Source organism: Nerophis lumbriciformis, linkage group LG13, assembly GCF_033978685.3.
Source record: "Nerophis lumbriciformis linkage group LG13, RoL_Nlum_v2.1, whole genome shotgun sequence".
NCBI lineage: Eukaryota > Metazoa > Chordata > Actinopteri > Syngnathiformes > Syngnathidae > Nerophis > Nerophis lumbriciformis.
The window spans coordinates 271,104-285,403 of record NC_084560.2 but is presented as its reverse complement, the minus strand read 5'-3'; the positions used below and the strand labels follow the sequence as shown (position 1 = coordinate 285,403).

Genomic DNA, 14,300 nt, shown 5'->3' with positions numbered 1-14,300 from the left:
ACCAGTAAAACCACACAAAAGTATAAAACACAATATAATAATTTGTGACATAGTGAGAGGAGAAGTTCCACTTGTTTTACCACTTTTGAAGATGTTAGCAGACAGGGCTAAAGACTACCAACCAAGGCCGATGGGTGGAAGCCCGTAGACGAAGCCAATGGCTGGAGGCAAACAGCAGGTCGATGGAAGGCTAGTAGGCAGGTCGATGGTGGAAGGCTAGCAGGCAGGTCGACGGTGGAAGGCTAGCAGGCAAGTCGATGGTGGAAGGCTAGCAGGCAGGCCGATGGTGGAAGGCTGGTAGACAGGTTGATGGTGGAAGGCTAGCAGTCAGGCCGATGGTGGAAGGCAAGCAGGCAGGTCGATGGTGGAAGGCTGGTAGACAGGTTGATGGTGGAAGGCTAGCAGTCAGGCCGATGGTGGAAGGCTAGCAGTCAGGTCGATGGTGGAAGGCTGGTAGGCAGGTTGATGGTGGAAGGCTAGTAGGCAGGTCGATGGTGGAAGGCTAGTGGCGCGGTTGGTAGAGTGGCCGTGCCTGAGAGTTCCTGGTTCAATCCCCACCTTCTACCAACCTAGTCACGTCTGTTGTGTCCTTGAGCAGGACACTTCACCCTTGCTCCTGATGGGTCGTGGTAAGCGCCTTGCATGGCAGATCCCGCCATCAGTGTGTGAATGAGTGAATGAGACGGGATGAGTTGGCTAAGTACAAAAATGAGTCGAAATTTTTGAATGAAAGAAACTGCTGTTCTAAATGTGTCCTCCAGATGTCGCAATAGCAATTCTTTGTATCTTTGTAGATGATGCTACATATGTAAAACACAACTAAAACACATGATGTTAGCGCACCAGTCGGGGAAAATGAGCAAACTACATCAATTACATCCTGTAATTTGATTTTGATATGATTTATTTATCTTGATAGATTGAAAATGAACACCAATGAGTTGACTGATGAACATTATCACATAATTGATTCTGAAAGTGTAAAAAAGGACAACTAAATATAGAATACTATTGGATGTAAAAAAACAAAAACATGATTTGTACATTTTCAGAATGTGTTTGTTCTATTTTTAAACAAAGAAAACAATCTGCAGTTGTCTTTATTTTTACGTTATCTTGCCGTAATTTTACCAGTCCGGCCAACTTGGAGTAGATCTTCCTCCATGTGGCCCCCCATCTAAAATTAGTTTAAACACCCCTGGCCGAGATCTTCCTGCGAAAAGCAGATACGAGAAAGAAATCTAATTATGAAATGGAATAGATCCCTAAAGATTTGTTGAGTAATATCAAAGATTATCCGTCGGTGGCGTTCCCAGACATGTGGAACTATCTTGAGTTCCAGACGTCATTCTACACCACCAATTGTGGTTAAGTCTCTTATCCAGTGGAAATCCTCGGTTACACTTACAAACGTTGCTTGGCGAGATAAAGAAGAAACCATACTTGAGGTTTATGGCACGTAGCAAAAGGAAATGCACTTTCAACCCACTGCACTCGCAGTGAGCGAACTCGACCACAAGGTAGCGCCATAGCAGAGCTAACAATACGGAATACAGATTTACAATGTAAACGACCTAATCTTTTCTCCAACTTTATACATCATACCTCAGGCAGAAGGGAATTTATGGCAATACAGATTTTAGGCCATATTGCCCACCCCTCGTAAAAAGTGGTCTTCTTTTCCTGTGAATGATGTTGTAAACAGCAGTGTGTTTGTTTTCAGGCCAATTCATACATTAACTTGTTATTTTAAGTACATGTAAACTTACTGAATGCCTCATGTGACTGAGCAAATCTGGACATTTCTCAAGCATGTTTGTCATTTTGTGTCCTGCAGACGTCTGTGAAGAACAACTTCTGCCTGAAAAACAGGAGAGTAGCTTCAGGATGTTGAAGGAGGATCCACCAAAGAGGAAGACCAGGCACCACGGACCCTCTGGCTTCTCCTTTTCCTCTTTGACACAGACCCTGCCTTGTAAAAAGGAAGAGGAAGACTCACTGACCCCCCACATTAAAGAGGAAGAGGAGGAACACAGCGTTAGTCAGGAAGTGACTGGTGTCCCTGTGAAGAGTGAAGATGATGAGGTCAAAGGTGAAAGTGAGGAGAAGAGAGAGGCGGAGCCTCCAAGCAGCAGCTCAACACAACACATGACAACAGAAGCTGATGGAGACCACTGTGGAGGATCACAAGCAGACAAGATCTTAGCTCCACTATCAGATAGTGAGGACACAACGTCACACTCTCCTGACACTGATGATGAACACTCTAAAGATGATGCAACATGTCACACTGACAACACTCACTTCACATGTTCTCACTGTCACAAAACCTTTAATGACCATTGCAATTTGAAAGGACACATGAGAACACACACTGGTGAAAAACCTTTTTCTTGTTCATTCTGTGGTAAAGGTTTTACACAAAAGCGATCTTTGAAAATACACATGAGAATACACACTGGTGAAAAACCCTTTTCCTGTTCAACCTGTGGTAAAGGTTTTACACAAAGTCAACATTTGAAAGGACACATGAGAGCACACACTAGTGAAAATCCCTTTTCCTGTTCAACTTGTGGTAAAGGTTTTACACAAAGTCAACATTTGAAAGTACATGCGAGAATACACACTGGTGAAAAACCTTTTTCCTGTTCAACTTGTGGTAAAGGTTTTACACAAAGCCACAGTGTGAAAAGACACATGAGAACACACACTGGTGAAAAACCTTGTATCTGTTCAATCTGTAGTAAAAGTTTTACACAAAGTCAACATTTGAAAGGACACATGAGAGCACACACTAGTGAAAAACCATTTTCCTGTTCAACCTGTGGTAAAGGTTTTACACAGAGTCAAAATTTGAAAATACACATGAGAACACACACTGGTGAAAAACCTTTTTCCTGTTCAACTTGTGGTAAAGAGTTTAGACAAAGTCAGAGTGTGAAAATGCACATGAGAAAACACACTGGTGAAAAACCTTTTTCTTGTTCAATCTGTGGTAAAGGTTTTACTAAAAGGCAATCTTTGAAAAGACACATGAGAAGACACCCAGGAGAGAAAGTGTGTAGTTGCAGTGTGTGTGGTGAAAGATTGTCTTCTAAGTACCAGTGTAAGAAACACAAGTGTGCTGGTGAGAACAGCAGCAGCAAATGAAACTGCAGGATTTGAAATAAACTGTCTAGACTTTAATGTTGACTTTCTAACAACATCAGCACATATAATGTGTGACATTATTGTTTGTGTAACTATCTTTTTAATATGCTTCTACATTTATAGATTAGATAGTTTGAAATATTGAAGTATTCCATATTTGTATTTCTAATTGTTAATGATCCCATAGATGATCACCTTTATATGATGTACATATGTACTGGTTCACATGTGAAACATCTTCTGGACCACTTCAGGAAGCATATTATTATTTACTTTATACATCATTTGAACACTTGTCTTTTATACCATTTTAAAATGTGTGACGTTATGAATTATTTGTTGGGTCTCTATAATCCATTTTATTAATGATCTTTATTACTCTCTTTTGTAATATGATGATTGTTTTATATGTATGTCCCCAGACCTTTATGCAATATAAAAGTGAGAGAAAAAGGCTGAATTGTTTGTGGAAGGATGTTTATTTTGTAATTTTACAAACTTACATTCGTGGATAAAACAAAAATTCCCATTATTGGGTTTTAAACATTTTTAATGTATGTTTTCTTTTTAAACATCCCCAAAACAATATCAATATCAATCAAAGTTTGGAGTGTCAGGCACAAGCCAGTATTGTACATCATCCCACAGACATTTACTTTGCATAATGTAGGAGCCAATTTCCTTATTTGTTCATATTGTTTTATCTTGTTTTCTCTCATTGATTGCTGGCCTCTGTTCATGCTGAAATGTGTTGACAGGGATGGGACCGTTGCTATGGTGCGGTTGCCATGGTAACGTCATTTAATTGGGTTCAGGTGGGAGCACTCGGGGCGATTGCATGGAGGACACAAACAGTTTTTGGCCGTGCGTGTGGTGACAATGTTCCATTCAAGGTCAGCATACATTAGAATTTTCTAAACTCGGTTAAGAGGAAGAACGTTTGAAATGCGGGCTGCGACAGACAAAACATGCTACAAAGTAGAACACATTCTACGTGCACAAGGGATTTAACAACATCCACAAAAGGCAAGAAATGCAATGCAGCTAATAACAGCAATAAGACTAGCGAGCACCATGTTTTCCATTGGCTGAAAATCAACTTGTAAGTCTTGATAAAGGTCTGCAACTTGCAGCAGTTTCCATGGTGTAGTGGTTATCACATTCGCCTCACACGCGAAAGGTCCCCTGTTCGAAACAGGGTGGAAACAAGGTCTTTTTACTTTCCTTCTTACCTCTATAAATAAGCAAGGAAATAAATGCTAGCAAGGTCCTGTGTTTCATCATAAAGTAGTTTGCAACATAGCTGACCACCTCATGTACAGCCGAGCACACGCGACACCAAATTTAGAGGGTTCTCATATAGGCAGACCTCAGGCTTCAACGTCATGAATGCTGGGTTCCATGAAAATGTCACGCACAAACCTGTGAAATTTCTCATTCATTCAAGTCACTGTATTCTCAGGGCTTTCAATGGATTGCAACTGTACTGTTTAGATTGACTTATAAGATGTTTAACCTCTCTTTTAGCAGGAATCATAGGTGTAATTCCCAAAGAGTTAGAGAAGACAGCTGCAGTCTGAATGAGTGTTGGCCTTGCTTTCAAATTAAGAACCAGTCAAATAGACAACTGAAACCTAAATCATAGCAGAGGATGGTTTCGATCCATCGACCTCTGGGTTATGGGCCCAGCACGCTTCAGCTGCGCCACTCTGCTGTCTTAAACTCCAGGATGCTTACTCTGGTGAATATCCAGACAAACTTCTTGTAACAAAGTGATTTGGAACCCATCTGAAGTAGTGTTTCTTTCTGAGTCCTGGTTCAATCCACATTTAAAATGGCATTTTTTGGAAGAAAACATTGCAGTAAACATCAAACTCTGTGGATCCATTGGGATTTTATTCAAAATGAATAGAATTTGGCTTGCATTCATGTGGTTTGAAAACAAACTGAGAAAGTGTTACAGAAAAAACTTCAAGACACTGACGGGATTTGAGCCCAACATCTCCTATTTAACAAACAGGCACCTTGACTGACAGCTACAGTGCCTGGAACAGCATGGGATTTCAACACGATGTCTATAACCCTACACTGAATTAATGATAGCCAATTTGAGGCGATAGCATTGATTATCAGTAATTTACATTAGTTTAAACAAGCATGGCTTGAAAGTTATGTTGCAAACGTTTTTACTAGAAACTTTTTTGCAAATTTAGAGAAGGACATGGGCTGTACAAGAAAACCCTCAAACCCTCGTGCTCGCGTCAAGATTTCGTCCCTGGGTGGGCTTGAACCACCATCCTCTCAGTTAACAGCCGAACGTGCTGACCGATTGTCATTGTCTTTGGATGGGCGTAACTAGAAGTACACTGATTCAGCCTTCGGTGAGTCCAATATGTCCTTTGGGTGGAATGCCTGCGTCTTGCGGTTTTCACAAACATTGCTTTTGTCCCTTATGAATATTAGTTAAAATGCAATAAAAGCAACAGAATGCATTGGCCGGGAATCGGACCCGGGTCTCCCGCGTGGCAGGCGAGAATTCTACCACTGAACCACCAATGCCTGTGGAGTAAAAGAGATTTATGAACTCGGTTAAGAGGAAGAACGTTTGAAATGCGGGCTGCGACGGACCAAACATGCTACACTGAATTAATGATAGCCAAAATGAGGCGATAGCATTGATTATCAGTAATTTACATTAGTTTAAACAAGAATGGCTTGAAAGTTATGTTGCAAACGTGGCACACGTTTTAACTAGAAACTTTTTTGCAAATTTAGAGAAGGACATGGGCTGTACAAGAAAACCCTCAAACCCCCGTGCTCGAGTCAAGGTTTCGTCCCTGGGTGGGCTTGAATCACCATCCTCTCAGTTAACAGCCGAACGCGCTGACCGATTGTCATTGTCTTTGGATGGGCGTAACTAGAAGTATACTGATTCAGCCTTCGGTGAGTCCAATATGCCCTTTGGGTGGAATGCCTGCGTCTTGCGGTTGTCACAAACATTGCTTTCGTCCCTTATGAATATTAGTTAAAATGTAATAAAAGCAACAGAATGCATTGGCCGGGAATCGGACCCGGGTCTCCCGCGTGATTTCTACCATTGAACCACCAATGCCTGTGGAGTAAAAGAGATTTATGAACTCGGTTAAGAGGAAGAACGTTTGAAATGCGGGCTGCGACGGACCAAACATGCTACACTGAATTAATGATAGCCAATATGAGGCGATAGCATTGATTATCAGTAATTTACATTAGTTTGAACAAGAATGGCTTGAAAGTTATGTTGCAAACGTGGCACACGTTTAAACTAGAAACTTTTTTTGCAAATTTAGAGAAGGACATGGGCTGTACAAGAAAACCCTCAAACACCTGTGGTCGAGTCAAGATTTCGTCCCTGGGCGGGCTTGAACCACCATCCTCTCAGTTAACAGCCGAACGCGCTGACCGATTGCGCCACAGAGACTTACTGGTTTACATGATTAATTACTCCCCAAAAAATTATAAAATCTCATGTTACGATGTCCCGATGTCATTGTCTTTGGATTAGCGTAACGAGAAGTACACTGATTCAGCCTTCGGCGAGTCCAATATGCCTTTTGGGTGGAATGCCTGCGTCTTGCGGTTGTCACAAACATTGCTTTTGTCCCTTATGAATATTAGTTAAAATGTAATAAAAGCAACAGAATGCATTGGCCGGGAATCGGACCCGGGTCTCCCGCGTGGCAGGCGAGAAATCTACCACTGAACCACCAATGCCTGTGGAGTAAAAGAGGTTTCTGAACCCGGTTAAGAGGAAGAACGTTTGAAATGCGGGCTGCGACAGACAAAACATGCTACAAAGTAGAACACATTCTACGTGCACAAGAGATTTAACAACATCCACAAAAGGCAAGAAATGCAATGCAGCTAATAACAGCAATAAGACTAGCAAGCACCATGTTTTCTATTGGCCGAAAATCAACTTGTAAGTCTTGATAAAGGTCTGCAACTTGCAGCAGTTTCCATGGTGTAGTGGTTATCACATTCGCCTCACACGCGAAAGGTCCCCTGTTCGAAACAGGGTGGAAACAAAGTCTTTTTACTTTCCTTCTTACTTCTTTGAATAAGCAAGGAAATAAATGCTAGCAAGGTCCTGTGTTTCATCATAAAGTAGTTTGCAACATAGCTGACCACCTCATGTACAGCCGAGCACACACGACACCAAATTTAGAGGGTTCTCATATAGGCAGACCTCAGGCTTCAACATCATGAATGCTGGGTTCCATGAAAATGTCACGCACAAACCTGTGAAATTTCTCATTCATTCAAGTCACTGTATTCTCAGGGCTTTCAATGGATTGCAACTGTACTGTTTAGATTGACTTATAAGATGTTAACCTCTCTTTTAGCAGGAATCATAGGTGTAATTCCCAAAGAGTTAGAGAAGACAGCTGCAGTCTGAATGAGTGTTGGCCTTGCTTTCAAATTAAGAACCAGTCAAATAGACAACTGAAACCTAAATAAATGGGTTGATAAATGGGTTGTACTTGTATAGCGCTTTTCTACCTTCAAGGTACTCAAAGCGCTTTGACACTACTTCCACATTTACCCATTCACACACACATTCACACACTGATGGAGAGAGCTGCCATGCAAGGCGCTAACCAGCACCCATCAAGAGCAAGGGTGAAGTAACTTGCTCAGGACACAACGGACATGACGAGGTTGGTACTAGGTGGGGATTGAACCAGGGAAATCATAGCAGAGGATGGTTTCGATCCATCGACCTCTGGGTTATGGGCCCAGCACGCTTCCGCTGCGCCACTCTGCTGTCTTAAACTCCAAGATGCTTACTCTGGTGAATATCCAGACAAACTACTTGTAACAAAGTGATTTGGAACCCATCTGAAGTAGTGTTTCTTTCTGAGTCCTGGTTCAATCCACATTTAAAATGGCATTTTTTGGAAGAAAACATTGCAGTAAACATCAAACTCTGTGGATCCAATGGGATTTTATTCAAAACGAATAGAATTTGGCTTGCATTCATGTGGTTTGAAAACAAACTGAGAAAGTGTTACAGAAAAAACTTCAAGACACTGACGGGATTTGAGCCCAACATCTCCTATTTAACAAACAGGCACCTTGACTGACAGCTACAGTGCCTGGAACAGCATGGGATTTCAACACGATGTCTATAACCCTACACTGAATTAATGATAGCCAATTTGAGGCGATAGCATTGATTATCAGTAATTTACATTAGTTTAAACAAGCATGGCTTGAAAGTTTTGTTGCAAACGTTTTTACTAGAAACTTTTTTGCAAATTTAAGAGAGAGAGAGAGAGAGAGAGAGAGAGAGAGAGAGATCAGAAGGCATAAGAAAAAGTATCTACATTTGATTATTTACATTTGATTATTAAGAATGAAAGAGTTAAAGACTTGCTTCAACAACACTACTTTGCAACAAAGAAATGCTATAAACAAAAAGCTGCTACATGCGTCTTGTCATTTTATCTGCAGTGTTTACAATTAAAACGGACTTCTTTTCAATTTGGACTCAAAACTCACGTTTTCCAGTCTTCGTCAAAAGGCCACCCTTCAAAAGTTTGTAACCTATTCTCCCAAAAGTACATCGTAAATGTTTCACTTTCGTTAAAAAGCTCCATTTGGGCTTGATTTAAAAGCCGGATAAAAGTTGTAAAAATGGCAAAAACAAACAAACAAGCAAAGCAAATTGAAATATGACAGTTTTCTTGAAAATGTTTTGATTGGATAGTTTTCTTCTTCATGGTTGAGCCACACAAGTGCTGGTGCGGCCTACGCCACCTTGTGGTTGTCTTGCCCAACTGTTGAAGAAAAACATGTAAATACTACAACTAACATTTGATGCAATAAATCAAAGTCCCTTTATTTTGCATACTGAGAGACAATATCAATAATTGTATGATGGAAACTCCTCATGAACGCTACTTCCGCTTCCTAGTCTAGCAACACAACGCCATCAAGTGCTTGATTGGCGTCAACATTGAAGTAACAACAATACTATAGTTGAAGTCTTTCAAACAATAAATCAAAGCAAAATTCTTTCTTTAATCGACTAATATGAGTTGTAATGATCAGTTTATTCTCCAGAGGAGTCAATGTGTCAAGCATAATAACATCACATCCTGTATGCCATATCAAAATAAAGACAACACCACAGTAAGAGACAAAATAAAGACTTGATGACCGCTAAATGCAAACTGCTATTGGTCAGAATTTGAGGCGCGGGAAACAGTGGTGGTCTCTCTTCCGCTGTAAATAAAGATGGAAGGAAGGAGTTTGCTTATTTCTCACAGTGGTGTATTGTGAAAGTGGGCTCCTTACTACGGAATCATGTCTTTGTCAGTACTGGAGACAACCAAGTGTATGTCTTTAACTCCCAGGACAGAAATCTGAAGGCCACTATTAGATGATACACACACCATTTGGCATTTGTTTCCGCATGTAGCGACAAACTGCTTCTCTCCGCCTCTTCCCTTTTCAAGGTTGGGAAAAGACTTTTCTTGCTTCATTTGTTTGTGTGGTGGTAGAAGATGATGCCCTCTCAGTCTCTGCAGCTCATTGACAAGTCAGGTGGGAAGGCTTTTTGTCCAAAATAGTCCAAGATCCTTTACATGCTTTTTTTGTCCCAACTGAAGCACGCCCAAATAGCCAGGACCAGGTCAAAGATTTTTTCTAAAAAGGGCCTTTTCTCCCCCCCCCCCATTCACATATATCAACATCAACTACCTACTGTACTGTTTACTTGTTGAAATACCCTTTTTGGAGCAAATATATACCCATATAGTTTATATGTCTATATATAATATAATATATATATATATTTTTTTTATATATACATATATATTATATGTTATATGTATTATATATTACTTTAACTTGTTCTTAAAAATAGTAGTTATTTTGTATGTCAAATTGAGTGTTTGTGTGTATATATGTATACTGTATATATGTATGTGTGTGTGTATATATTTATATATAAATATATATAAAAAAATGACACAAATATAACACGTTTTTCCTCTCAGCACCAGCATGGAGCTGCGTAGCATTTGTCTGTGACAGAATGACATCACACTAAGACATTCAGTGACAGTTTTCCAGTGTTTATCAGTCATTTTTATTTACTTATTTAGAATTTTGGTACAGTAAAAACCTTTTAAACAAAGTGTTTGCAAGTGAAATTTTTCTGAAAGTTGTAGGTATATTCTTGCTATCATTTACATTTTCAGAATGTATAATATTGTTTTTTAGAGAAATATCAGGTTCAAACACTGATGACATCTATACAAGACAAGAGGCAAATAATCAAACAGAAACAGAATTAAATTTGGACTCAATATTGAGGAGAAACATGGCGACTGTACTTTCTGTACAGTCTTCAACCACGCTCTGCCAAAAGATTGCACTCCTTCTTTATTTGACTTTCTCCCCCCACCTGACCACAGCTGCTTCCAGAGGGAAGTGGGTCGTAAACAGCGTTGCCTTCGGTTACCGAACAGTTCAAAAGCAGAGGTTGTAAAAAAGTTTTAAAAAAAAGAGTTCCATAAAATAGTTCAAAGAGAGTTCCATAAAATAGTTCAAAAAGAGTTTGTAAAATACTTCAAAAAGAGTTCCTCTGGAAGTCGGGCAGATCCTGCCATCTGTCCGCTTTGAAGTCCCAGTGGAGTTTTACGAGCATTCTTCTTGGTACGTTTCGAAGACAGCCCCTGTCCTTTTGTCAGGAACACAATGTAATACAAAGTTTTTTGTGATCATTTAGAAACAATTATTCTAACAGAAATGTTTTGACATTTTGTTGTTATTGTTAATATTGTCTGTAATCTATTTTTGGCAGCAGCAAAGTGGCCATTTGGGTAGTTTTTAGCTCTAAAAAGGGTATTTCAACAAGTAAACAGTACAGTAGGTGTTGATATATGTAATGCTCATAAGGGTATTCTAGTAGAATATGCAGAGATGAGATGTGTCAATATCAAAATATTACTTGAAATACATTTTTGGCAGCAGCAAAGTGGTTGTTTTGGCATATTTTAACTTTGTAAAGGGTATTTCTACAAGTAAACAGTAAAATAGGTACTTGATTTATATACAGTATATGTAATGCTCATAAGGGTATTCTAGTAGAGTATGCAGAGATGAGATGTGTCAACATTGGCGTTGTTAGGCCTATTTTAGGGGGGCTCAAGCCCCCCTAAAATATTCTTAAGCCCCCCTAAATCATTTGGTGTTATATATTTTTATTTTACAAATACATGCTGACATATTCATTATGAAGTGGCCCGAATATGAGTTTAAATAAATAATGATATAACCTGTCATTATTCACTCAGTTTCCCCTCACTTCATAGCGTAAGGTAGCGAGCCCCTTTAGTGTGTCGGTATCCAATCCATTCCACTTCTTCATATAGAAAATGCCCACATCACTCAAAATCCAGTCCGCATTTTCTCTGCGACCTTGCTTGCGGTCCTGCAGGTGTACGAAGCACATTAGCACACAGCAGAACAAGAACGTGAACGGATGCAAAATGAACATAAGAAACGTTTTCAAGAAAGTAAGTATTCATCACTGCTTGTAGTAAAATGTATTAGCTCCACTTTACACCTGGTCTGTGTTTGACAAAAAGTTACTTTCCCGCTCTAAATACACCATCTTTGTAGTCATTTTTCTCCTGCGTGGACTTCCGTCTTCCTTTACAATGAGTGAAGCTGCACCAAACCTTGTGTCTGCAATTGTAAATCATTTACTTTTTAACTTTTGTGTTTCTTGTAGAATCTATATCAAGTAATATACATTAGCCTATTGTTCTAATAATGGAAAAAGCATCATTAAATATATTTGTTGTATTGTATTGTTACATTAATAGCTGCACGGTGGAAGAGGGGTTAGTGCGTCTGCCTCACAATACGAAGGTCCTGACTAGTCCTGGGTTCAATCCCGGGCTCGGGATCTTTCTGTGTGGAGTTTGCATGTTCTCCCCGTGACTGCGTGGGTTCCCTCCGGGTACTCCGGCTTCCTCCCACCTCCAAAGACATGCACCTGGGGATAGGCTCCTCCCACCTCCAAAGACATGCACCTGGGGATAGGCCCCTCCCACCTCCAAAGACATGCACCTGGGGATAAGTTGATTGGCAACACTAAATGGTCCCTAGTGTGTGAATGTGAGTGTGAATGTTGTCTGTCTATCTGTGTTGGCCCTGTGATGAGGTGGCGACTTGTCCAGGGTGTACTCCGCCTTCCGCCCGATTGTAGCTGAGATAGGCTCCAGCACCCCCCGCGACCCCGAAGGGAATAAGCGGTAGAAAATGGATGGATGGATGGGTGTTAATCATTTCATAGGATTTTCAGAGGGAGGAAAAACCAAGACATTTAATAAAAAATGTAAAATGAATAAATACATAAAAAGAAAAAGTAAAAAAAATGGTTAAAAGCCATCGTCCCGGGGAGCATTTCATTTCGTCCCGTGCATTTTTTTACCGTCCCCGGGACGACGGGACTACGTTAATCTCAAGCCCTGGAAGTTACATTTTATTGTTTACATTATTTGTTTCAGCATTGCACTTTGAAGATGGTCCCTCAGCTCTTTGACAGCTTTGGCTCTTTTTCACATCAGCAGTCTTTCTTATTTACACTATATATAAACCTTTCTCATTTCTATTCAGACTTCCATATATATTTCATTTCTTTAACGGCTTGCCATAATATATATATATATATATATATATATATATATATATATATATATATATATATATATATATATATATATATATATAAATATATTATATATAAGCCAAATTATCCCGGTCCAGATATGACTTTAATTCAAGTAATTAAGTAATATTTCCAGGGCTTGAATTTACAACCATTTTAGTCACATATGTGCCCAAAATGTAATCTGTGCAACTTCAAAATATTTGGGAACAAACAATTATTGTATTGTGAGCAAAAGTGGTGGCATTAGCCTCTATGTTGTGAAGTAATAACATCGAGGCTAATGCCATGACTTTCATTGTGTTTCAGTGTATCTTGAAGGATCATGCAAGTCATTGTTTCTTGTTGATGCTGTCAACAAAATGTCATTGTTGTTGTTGTACTGAACACACATTGAAAATAAACCCACTGAAATAATAATAATAACAATGAATCATTTCTAAGTCTTTGTTAGCCGTTTGTGAAGATTTGTGCTCGTGCGCTACGTTCGCTCGCATCCTGTGCATCTCCTGGGGGCTAAGCCCCCCCTGTCCTTAGAAGCTAGTGACGCCCCTGTGTGTCAATATCAAAATATTATTTGAAATACATTTTTGGCAGCAACAAAGTGTCCATGTGGGTAGATATTTGCTCTAAAAAGGGTATTTCAACAAGTAAACAGTACAGTAGGGGGTTAGGGTAACCCTAAACCTAACCCAGCAGGACCCTGAGGTCTTCAGACCAGCTCCTCCTGGCTGTCCCAAAAACTAGGCTAAAAACCAGAGGAGATGGATCCTTCTCAGTGGCAGGGCCCAGACTGTGGAACAACCTTCCACTATCTATTAGATCCTCCCAGTCTCTGAGACTATTTCTATATAAAAACATATTTTTACTCCCTGGCGTTCAAATCCAGTTAGGCAGCATCTTGGCTGTTTTTAATTATTTCTTCTTTTATCCTTTTGTATTTATTTATTACATTTTAGTATTTTAGGTGATATATTCTGCACTTCTTTTAAGGTATATTTTACTATTGTATTGTATTCATCCTCCTGTGTTACCATGTTAATGTGACACTATGTGCACCTTATGTCTTATGTCTGTACAGCACTTTGGCCAACTGAGCTTGTTTTCAATGTCACATAGAAATAAATACACTCAACTCAACTCAACACATCATTGAGTGGCATTTACTTTTTACACTGGGGGGGACCAGACAAGCATTTACTTTTTACACTGGGGGGGACCAGACAATCATTTAGTTTTTACACTGGGGGGGACCAGACAAGCATTTACTTTTTACACTGAGGGGGACCAGACAATCATTTAGTTTTTACACTGGGGGGGACCAGACAAGCATTTACTTTTTACACTGGGGGGGACCAGACAAGCATTTAGTTTTTACACTGGGGGGGACCAGACAAGCTCTGCTTCTTCCACTCATGTT

At 39.8% G+C, this 14,300-nt stretch overlaps 1 protein-coding gene and 4 non-coding genes across 9 annotated transcripts in view; 3 read left to right on the top strand and 2 right to left on the bottom strand.

The window, feature by feature from the left end:
• Nucleotides 1–14,300, top strand: part of LOC133613919 (uncharacterized) — a 123,603-nt gene that overhangs the window by 7,016 nt on the left and 102,287 nt on the right. The window lies entirely within an intron of this gene.
• On the top strand, nucleotides 4,286–4,358 carry trnav-cac (transfer RNA valine (anticodon CAC)). Its single transcript has one exon. It is a non-coding gene; the product is annotated as a tRNA-Val (tRNA).
• trnag-gcc (transfer RNA glycine (anticodon GCC)) lies at nucleotides 5,639–5,709 on the bottom strand. The gene has a single exon. It is a non-coding gene; the product is annotated as a tRNA-Gly (tRNA).
• trnan-guu (transfer RNA asparagine (anticodon GUU)) lies at nucleotides 6,537–6,610 on the bottom strand. The gene has a single exon. It is a non-coding gene; the product is annotated as a tRNA-Asn (tRNA).
• On the top strand, nucleotides 7,145–7,217 carry trnav-cac (transfer RNA valine (anticodon CAC)). The gene has a single exon. It is a non-coding gene; the product is annotated as a tRNA-Val (tRNA).